Source organism: Lagopus leucura, unplaced genomic scaffold (genome assembly GCF_019238085.1).
Source record: "Lagopus leucura isolate 7727_CA_CO unplaced genomic scaffold, USGS_WTPT01 Super-Scaffold_100002, whole genome shotgun sequence".
In the NCBI taxonomy this organism is placed as follows: domain Eukaryota; kingdom Metazoa; phylum Chordata; class Aves; order Galliformes; family Phasianidae; genus Lagopus; species Lagopus leucura.
The window spans coordinates 30,023,363-30,032,282 of record NW_024962263.1 but is presented as its reverse complement, the minus strand read 5'-3'; positions in this window follow the sequence as shown (position 1 = coordinate 30,032,282).

Here is an 8,920-nt window from a genome sequence, read left to right as displayed (position 1 = left end):
GCTACTCATCAGAATGATTGCATATCTGCACCACCAGTAGTTAAAGAACCCAGGAAGAGCTCTGCTTTAACTAAGCTATGTAACAGAAACATTGAAGAGGCTGTGGTACATCCTTCAGTATCATTTCACCAGGATGTGTCTGTTGGATACTGAGAAGTGCTATCCTCTGCTTAGTCTTACCTAAAGCCTTGATAAAAATCCAACCACATGTGAGCACACGTACTAATCAAATCTTAGCAGTCAGACCTGAAATTTTCTGAAGTTTCTGAAATTTTTCTCATCAGATTTATTTGACAAATAAATTGTTTTTATTGTTTTCCATATAATGATTTATCTGGTAACTAAATATGTTCTCACTCTCTTCACCCCAGTTTTTATGGTGTTTCTTTAGACCAACAGTTTCTTTTTGCATATGAGACCAGGTGGAAGCTCAACCAGTGGTACTTTTTGTCACTAGCATTTGCCAGGTGAGAGTCCTGAGCTCAGGATCATAAAAGGTGTATTTCTAAGGAGGGAGGTGGGAAACCTGTTGCAGACAGTGGCTTCCTATCACTTCAGATCAGCTAGATGTGGACTAGCTCCAGCAGGAAGATGTGTAATCACATTAGCACTGTGCTGTGCCTGAAGGAATAATCCTTGCTGGATTTAAGTACCTGCTATGTCTGGAGATATTTTTCTCTTTTCCCTTGCAGTTCTGCTCCCCCAACATCTCTGAGGTGGAAAGCATGTGGGAGAGAAGAGAATGAGAATGGTCATGACTGACTGAAGAGTCCTTTTTCTTTATAACTGTGGAGCCTGGGTTTGTTGCTCCATGCATTTTGAATGCAACAGACTGACTCAAATGCACAGGCAGCTTTGAACTACGAAGCAAGAGCTTCCTCACTTTTTCTATCCCATAAATCTCAGGCAAGTTACCTGCTCTCTATAGTTTGATTTCTCAAACCTCTGATATATCTTACTATTACTATTTATATGACTGATCCTAAAGTAATAATACTCCCTTGTAACATTGAACTTAAAGTAAAGATTAACATAAATTGCTTACATTATTCATAGCATGTTGATTCAGTCAAGCTTGGGAAGATGAAAATGCTATGATTATAAATAAATTAATTTGAATGTAGCTGTTCAGTGTCTTAGAATCATTTTGCTGTTTGTGACAAACAAACAAAAATCTTGTGCCCAACATTCAGTCAACCTAAAAGATAATAAAATAAATAATTAGTGAGGAAATAAATGCAGTAATAGCAAGAAAGCGCTGTCTACGGAGTGACACCTATCAGTTAAATCTGCAATTAGAATTCTTAATGCTTTTCTTTTCAGGAATGAGACCTGTACAGATATGTTCATATGCTGTTGGCTAAAGACATGGTATATGATCTCTGAGCAGAAACTGCTCATTAAGGCATATGTACTGCCCTGTCTACTGAAACTGCTTTCAACCCAACATACAAGTAAGACCCACTGTTTACTGTTTAATAATCTCAGAAGCAGTCCATTTTAAATTGTCTACTGCTTGGTTACTTTATTTCCATCTAAGAAAATAATTTCCTAAGATGGTAATTTTTTACAAGCACTTAAAAGCTGTGAAAGATTATCATTCATTAGCAATGGAACTGTTTAACCCTTCTATAATTTCTGTAGCAATTTGTAGTAATATCAAGAAAAGGTGGTATTTAAATACTCATTGATTTATTGATTTTCTATTCTTTTTGCTTTGAAGTGGAAGTAATTTCCAAAGAGTTACCAATGAGCTATTAGGAAGTGGCAGAAAAACTGATCTGATTCCATTCAATTTCTCTTCTACCTCTTTGTGAATATTACACAAGTGTTTATCAATTCAATTTTTATCATCAATTTAAGAAAACTTGACTTTCTGTCATCCTTAATAAATAAAAAATAAACAAGACAAGGGAGTGGTTACTGCTTACAATTTTTTTTTACCATAATTAAAAGATGTTCATATCTCCAAATTTTTGTCATCACCAGCCCACTAAAAAAAATTATTTTATTGTAAGTCGTTAAAAGTTTCAAGAGGATCTCTTCCCTGTAAGTATTAAGCATAAAATACTATCCCTTTGCTGAAACAGGATGCCACACAGCCTTCTGCTTTCATCTGGTGGTAAGTTGTTTTTCATTATACAGTTCCTATAGAGGTAAGCACTTTGAGCTTTAGCAAAGCAAAGGACAAGCAGCTGTTTTATAATCACTTCAAACTGTCCTAGTCACAGATCAGAACTGAGTGTTCCCCTGATTCCTAGATGGCGTTTCTTAGCATCAAGTACTGGTTAGAGCCACACATTCCAATTCCAGAATCCTTGCACCTGTTTGGACCTGCCTGCTTCCAAAGAAACTTTGTCTTAAAATGCTGGGGGCTCTGCAAGGTGAGAGTAACTGTTTATAGGAAGAATTTTATGGCTTGTCACCCACACCCACACCGACCTCCATTCAGCTACTGCACTGCCAGATGCATTTAATTATTGCCATAAACTGTAAACTCTACTGCATGACCATTTCCCCTTTAGCAAGATTGTGTGTGTGAAAAAAGTAAACAGATTGTATAACAAAGTGTTCTCTAGCTGTCAGCAAGGGCTTTGAAAATAAAACACTTCCCTCCCGACTCACAATTGGCTGACAGTCGGCACATAATGAATAATAGCTCCTGGGGACGAGCAAAAAGATGTGTGGGAAAACTTTAATTAAAAGCTTGTCAGTACAATTTTACCTGGGTGACATCACCTGACTGAAATCCTGCTGCCGGGCTTTGTTGTCTATAGGATCGCAGGTAGCACACTTGTTTTGCTGACAGCAAACAATTCAAAAAGTATTTTAAAACACTGGGGGCAAGAAGCTCAGCTGCCAGTAAAATATAATCCATTTGTGGTGTTCTAATTTTCTAATTAGCAGCTGTGGAAGGTTTTTCACCACTGTGGGAGGAGGGTGACAAACAGGTTTTTGTAGCTTGTTATGTATGATGTCCTCTTGATTATGTATTTTCTTGACATTCTGTTCCAGAAAAGTGTGTTCCAACATCAAATACATTTCCAAATGTAGACAACTGGGTTGAAGCCAGAAGTATAGACTTAGCATCAAATTCCTAGCTTGAAGTTCTCTTAAGTACATTAAATTGGAGCACAGAATCCAAACAGCCTTAAAGTTCACAGTAGATTACTTTCAGGCTGTAAAATATCCACAAGGAAAAGAAAGGCAGATTTCATTCTGCCCAATTTAAGATGGCAGTAACAAGTGCAATGAACTGATGCCCATACTTTTGTATTCCTGTTAGCAGAAAACAGCAATGGGAAACCAAAAGTCCAAACTTGGTCATGAAGTCTTGTATTTGTGAGAAAAAGCTCTCATATAGTACTGCTGAATTTATTATTAATAGTAAAATTTGGCTATTTTACAAGTAATTTGTAGTAATGGAGAGTAGTTTCTCATAATTTAATGCTAATTAATGCAGTTACATCATGATGTATCTCAAGTCCTGAGCTGACTTTAATGGGAATTGGTTGGGTCTGGTCCAGAATCCACTGAAGCCAATGGGAGTATTTCCATTGATTTAGAAAGAGTTTGGATGTATAAAAGGATGGAATTTATTTACCTGACAAAGGAAAGACTCTCTGAATTGTGTTTGCCTCTCTTATGAACATTCTCTCAATTTCCTTAATTTTATATAATTATGATTTGCAAAATGTTGAGGAAAATATTATATCTAATTAGTGGTGAACAAAAGTAAACAGGAGGTTTATTTTCTTATTACAAGCTGAAATTAAATGTTGGTTCTGGGCATGTATATGTGAGTAATAACACAGAGAACAACTCCCAGGTAAGACTAAAGACAAAGCATTTAAACTCAAACATTTCTAGTATAACATTTCTCTGAAGATTAATGAAGAAGGATTTTATTGCTTATTTTGGAAGAAGAGGGTGGAGTTAGAAAATTGTGAAGGAAAACAATGAGAAATTACTTAAGGATTTTCCTTTATACTTTGCTGCTCTGAAATACTGTGCAATAACAATTCTTTACAAGGAAATATATTTTCAGTGCATGTGTACTGTAAAAGAAGTGGGTGCTTTCATATTCCAAGTGGGGAAAAAAAAAGATGCTATGCTAAGTGTAAAATAATTGTCATTTTCTAGTCAAGATGGTAATAATTAATTTAGTGATGGGCATTGTTTATGAATTCTGATTACTGATGCACAATAGAATAATTATCTGGAGCTAGATTCATCAAAGCACCACAAGATGGAATTTTGCAGTGACAGAATTAGGACTTTCAAGGGAGGCCTGGACTGTGGGAGTCAGGAGTTTCTGATTAGGCTAAATGACATTTTGAGAAAATCCCTCAAACCCCCTTTCTTCTTGAGAGTCAAGTTCTACCATTTTGCATGGAACAAGCAAATGTGTATGGAAAGATCTTCAGGTAACTAGAAGGAAAAAAGGCACACAGCATATCAAGAGTGGTGTTCAGAACAATTCCATAGGGAGAGAAGTAATACAGATTCAGTTTTATATATTTGATGGAGCAGCAACTTGAACTCAGAATTCAAGCACTGAAATGGAGAGATTTTTGTGCTTCTGTCACTGTTTAAGTGCAAGATAAAAAGTGAAAGAAATATGAAATTGGTGCAAAGAAAAGGTCATTGCACTTAGCAGCTGTGGAAGAGCTTTGAACTTGATATGGAGAACATTTATCTCAGGAAATTCTGCTGGTAAACCAGAACCCAAACCTGGATTTTCTATAAATGAAGTGAGAAGACAGACAAGTTCACTCTGTTTGTAGAAAAGGTTAGGCTAAAAAACATTAGTTTAGGTTTCCCTTAAATATACCTGTGCTGTGTTTTGCAAATAATGAAATTCTAGGTATGATTCATAGTATCTCACATTCCTCCTTCCATTCATTAGTTTTTTGTTTGTTTGTTTGTTTGGTGATCTGAAAAAGCCATGGCTTTATGGAATTGGCAAAAATGTTACAGAGAATTTTCTTACACCTTATGACATGGAACATTTCGGATAGACGCTTCTTTATTTGTGTTTATTCTGGCTACGGGAATGTTGTCATTGTGTCAGTCTTGCCAGCCACTTACTCTTACATCATTATTGAAGAACTGAAGCTTCAGAAAGAAATGGATGTTGCCAGCTAATGGTGGTAATGGTGCCCTGGTAAGACCTCATCTGGAGTACTGCGTCCAGTTCTGGGCTCCCCAGTACAAAAAAGACAGGGATCTCTTGGAAAGAGTTCAGCGGAGGGCCACGAAGATGGTGAAGGGCCTGGAGCATCTCTCCTATGAGGAAAGGCTGAGTGAACTGGGTCTGTTCAGCCTTGAGAAAAGAAGACTGAGAGGGGACCTGATCCAGGTCTATAAATATCTAAGGTGTGGGGGGCAGAATGGCGAGGCCAGACTGTTTTCAGTGGTGAGTGGAGACAGGACAAGGGGAAACGGCTGGAAACTGCAGCATAGGAAGTTCCGCACAAACATGCGCAAGAACTTCTTTACAGTGAGGTGACGGAGCACTGGAACAGGCTGCCCAGGGAGGTGGTGGAGTCTCCTTCTCTGGAGATGTTCAAGACCTGCCTGGATGCCTACCTGTGCGACCTACTGTAGGGAACCTGCTTTGGCAGGGGAGTTGGACTCAATGATCTCTGGAGGTCCCTTCCAACCCCTACAATTCTGTGATTCTGTGATTCTGTGATTCTGTATATTTGAAGATCCAGGATAGAGAATTCCAGCAAAAGAGGGGAGCCGTAAGAGTATGTTGATTGTCATGTGAAACTTACTTAATAATTTTATTTCAGTTTCTATTTCAGTTTCTTTATGACATATTTCAGTTTCTCATGACATATTCCACAATTACTGTAATCCTTAGCAGGATATACAGGGACTTTTAGGGATGCTTTTTCCCCCTTAAAAAACTCTTGCTTCAAAGTCATTATTAGAGATACCGAACAAGAATGTTTGCAGCCTTCCTCTCAGAGTTAAACCAAATGTGATACACCACTGTTTTTCATTTATGTATCAGTATAAATTAACTCTTTGTTTTTGTTTTTGATAAGTATTTTCAATGTCTGGTAAAGCACTAGATGAAACATAAGAAGACAGAATTTCCGTTACTGGCTTGAGCTCCCTGTATGATCATGAGGAAGTCACTTATGGTCTAATTCATTAAAATGCAAAGTGCCTTAGATGTCTACATTTTAGTCTGTCGGTCTGTGGTATTCAGATTCCTACATGAAGGGATTTTTTTACCTATCAGATTTTTTATACAGCATGTCAGGTGAATCAGTATCTGAAACAACTGCATGTCAAATGGAACATTTGGATTTCTAGGCAGGGCAACAGGAAAAGCCTGCACTGAGCCTGTAAGAAATTCCCACATCAATATGGAGAGAACTTCTGTCCTTTACTGCTTTGAGATCGGAAGTTTCTTCTAAAGGAAGATGGGCTCAGTAACTGAAAATTTAGGATCATCGGTAGAAGTCTACTCTTTTCTCTTCTGTGTTAGTGTCTGAATTGCTGATTGATATTTCTTCCTGTGTTGTTTTTATGTAACTTAAGGTTTTTCTCTCCTAGATCTTGCAGCTTTATTAAGACAAAGGAGAAACAATGTCCTATTTTCCCTTCTCTAGCCTAACTGCTTGTAATCAAGGTGATCATAACAGCATAGAAAACAAAGCAGCAGTACCAATATTTTACACCTTTCTGTTTGCAGAGATGGTGACAGTGGTTGCTGTGTTTTATTGGGAATATGATGCTTCTGGAGCACATGCTGCAAATACACCAACAAAATCTATTTTACCAAGGATGGCAGAGCCTAGGCAAAGCCCTAGTACACAGAGTAAGTAAGCACCTTTAAGTTATGTATTACAATAAACAGCAAACTTAATAACACCTGAAAAGAACTCTTTATGTAGTGGCAAATCCAGATACAGCTACTTCATGTTTAAAACTTCCTATAAGCACCTAAATATTTTTAGACTTTTTTTTCCTGGTATAATCATAGAAATAAAAGGTGAAATTCTTGTTATTGACAGTGAATATACCTCAAACATTTTTTCAGTTACAGTTCAGTTACAACTTACAAGCCTACTGGTGAGGGTGGGAAATATGTCTCCTTGTTGACATTTAGTTATGCTTTTAAGCAGGGCTTCAGAGTTCTTAAAACCACTCCAGTTATGCAAGTTAGCTGATGATAGTTGTTTCCACCACCACAGGATTGTTACAGAAGCTAGTAAGTAATGTATAAGCAGACACATTTATTTATTATTTACATAGAATCAAAGTGAAGGAAATCTCTTCTTGTTTAAGAGGGCTATGAAAAAAAAACTATAAAAAAACAGCTTTGCTCTTGGTATTTGATGAACTCTAATCTTTGATTGTACATGATGATAAATCATGTGGCTAGTTTCAGTGTTTGGTCTGATTTACAAGATTCTTTTGAAGTGATAAATGCCTATCAGTCTGCAGTGTTACACTGTAAAACAGAAGATCTGAACATACCTGACCAAACAAATCTGTATTGTTTCTAATAGACAAGTAAGATGAAGGAAGTGAGAGATATTCTAAGTCAGAGTAGTGAAGTCACTGTATTATGTATAAAAAAGGTACTTTATTTTAAGACTGTCAAGTTTGAAAACATAAGTTAACAGAAAGTCACAAGTCATTCTTGAGACAAGTGCATGAAATCTAAAGAACAGATTCCATATGGTATCATATTTCAAGTTGTATGTCAATGACTTCATCAGAAAGTTATACCCTTCCAGTAGGAGAAATGATACCTTTGAAAACATGTGTGGCTGCATGTAAAAAGTAAGCTTGCCCTGTCTTCACAGAGAGCCAAGACACTTTCTGCTGAACAGGCAGACAGAAGAGAAAGAACAGATGTAATTATCAATCATATACTGTCATTAGCCCAGCTCTCAGGATTTGCAGGAGAAGAATATATACTGGTCAGTTATGGTACAAACCATAGCTACTTTCCTTATCGATTTCTTGTCTGCTGTATATAGTGTAACACCATGAAGGCAAAATTAATCAAAATGTCTGATAATTTAGGCATTAGGATGGTTGTTAAATTCACATGCGTTTTCTTCCACTTATGCTAATGGCACAAGTGAGATGGACTGAGACATAGAAATTGCACATATTTGTGTGAACATTAATCCTGCCCAAGTTTTTCTGGACTCTTTGGTAGAGTGGCCAGTGGATCTGCTGAAGAGTTCAGATTTGTTATTTCTGCGAACACAGAATGGTTACATACAATGTGAAAATGAGACTTCATACCACTTTTCAGAAGAATTCAAACCCACATCTCCACGATCCTGAAGGTGTGTACTAACATTAGACAGAGCTACACAAAGCAAATATTTAGCTAACTGTTTCTCCCCTGAGCTATTTCCTCTGTAGAAAAACATTTACATTTATCCTTATGTAGTACAATGTTGTGGATAATTATACATTGTTGAAGATAAAGATGTACCTGGAAAAACAAAGCTCAAAGCGCTTTTCTGCAGAAGTAGAAAAAATAATGCCAGTGTTTTAAGAGGCGTTTAAGTTCAGCATCTGTATTTATTTCCATTCTGGAAGGCAGTAAGAGAAGCTGCTAATTAGTTACTGAAGCTGATTACCAAGCTCCTTAAATGTGGATTAACAAATATTAGGGTTTTCTTTCTAAAGATAACACTGAACTTTCTCATCTGAAAATACAGGATTTAGTTGCTTGAAATCACTCTTCTGTCTCTGTCTTGTGTCTTCTGCATCCAGATTACTTCCTCTAGACACTAGCTCCCTAATACATTAATAGGGTCATTCTTAGATAATTTTAAATTGTAAGCCTTATTTACTAACCCATATATATATATGTATGTACGTATATATATATATATATATATATATATATATATATATATATATATAT